This window comes from Hyla sarda, chromosome 3, assembly GCF_029499605.1.
Source record: "Hyla sarda isolate aHylSar1 chromosome 3, aHylSar1.hap1, whole genome shotgun sequence".
NCBI classification, from domain to species: domain Eukaryota; kingdom Metazoa; phylum Chordata; class Amphibia; order Anura; family Hylidae; genus Hyla; species Hyla sarda.
In genome coordinates, this window is record NC_079191.1 from 210,834,405 (window position 1) to 210,836,095 (window position 1,691).

Sequence of the window (1,691 nt, forward strand, 5' to 3'; positions counted from 1 at the left end):
TACTGACCGAGGACGAACTGCGCATGCGCCCAACAACAGAGCTGATTCGCCGCGAGCAGCCCAATCAGCAATCAGCTTATAAAAAGCTGAAAGGAAGGAGGTCCGCGATTATGACGGTGGAATATTCATCAGCGCGGGAGGCGGGCACGTACGGAGTGTGGGGCAGGCTGGCCTCCAACACAACACCCTGCAGGGTGACGTAGCGATGGAAAGATGGTGGCGGCTGAAAAAAAAAACAGTGGTCGAAAAAAGCCAGCAAACTAATGAAGTAACCAGCTTCCCGGTTTGAAAATAAGGTAAAAAATAACCCAACTACAGTAGCGTTACCAACAGGAAACAAAGGGGTAATGACATAGCCACAGTACTACCTAACTGCCCCAAGAAGGTTAAAGCTGTGGAGAACCCCTTTAATATAGTGAGTTTGGTCTCCTCCCGGCCTGGCAGGAGTCCGAACTCAGGAAGTGTTTCTCTGCACTGAGCTTGATTGACAGCTGCACAGAAAGTGAAAGCGCCACAGATTCTCACAGAAAGCTTCACAGACTGAAAGTTACAGGAGAGCCTTACTGATAGCAACACAGACTAACATGCACAGAACCTGAGATCTTCTATTCATCACAGCTCTGCTATGCGGAACAATGTGAGGGCAGAAGTGGTCCCCCTGCAGGCTTCAATGATGTCATGCCTGCTGGGAAACGCCCTCTTTCTCCTGATGTCAGCAAGAAAAAAGGTAAGATAAGGACCTTTTTAAAGCTCTGAAATTGTTTTTAATTAAGGGCAGGAGGGGTGTTAGGAGTAGATATGGAACATATCCTGAGTTAGTTTAGAACAGTTTATTTGGTGACAGGTACTTTTTAAACAGATTTGTAAATTACTTCTATTTAAAAATCTTAACCCTTTCAGTACTTATCAGCTGTTGTATACTACAGAGGAAGTTGCATAGTTCTTTTCTGTCTGACCACAGTGCTCTCTGCTGACACCTCTGTCCATGTCAGGAACTGTCCAGAGTAGGAGCAAATCCCCATAGCAAAACTCTCCTGCTCTGGACAGTTCCTGACATGGACAGAGGTGTCAGCAGAGAGCACTGTGGTCAGACTGAAAAGAACTTCACAATTTCCTCTGTAGTATACAGCAGCTGATAAGTACTGAAAGGATTAAGATTTTTAATAGAAGTAATTTACAAATCTGTTTAACTTTCTAGCAACAGTTGATTTGAAAATAATTGTACCCATAAAAACTATAGATCATAGTGCAAAAAATATGCCCTCTTACATCCCTGTATACAGAAAAATAAAAAAGGGTTGTAAGTGTTAGAAAATGAGTATGCTTTTCCTTTCTAACAAAAAGTTATTTTTTCAAAAGTAATAAAATAAAACAAAAACTTAGATAAAATCGGGTTTTGTTGTAATCGTATGGACCTACAGAATAAAGATAACATCATTTTAACCATAAGGGGCATTGTGTAGAAACTAACTCCCCCTTTTAATTTTTCCCCACAAATATTTCTTTTTATTTTGCTTCGCTGTAGATCTTATCTGAAGAGTTATGTATTGTAACATGGAAGAAGGAAAACATGAAAACGCTAAATTGCTACATCATTAAGGGGTTATGCAGGTTAAGTGTGTCACAAAAGACTACGTAGTGAGCCAAAACAGAAAAAAAAAAGGCCCTAAAATAAAACACACCAATTAAAG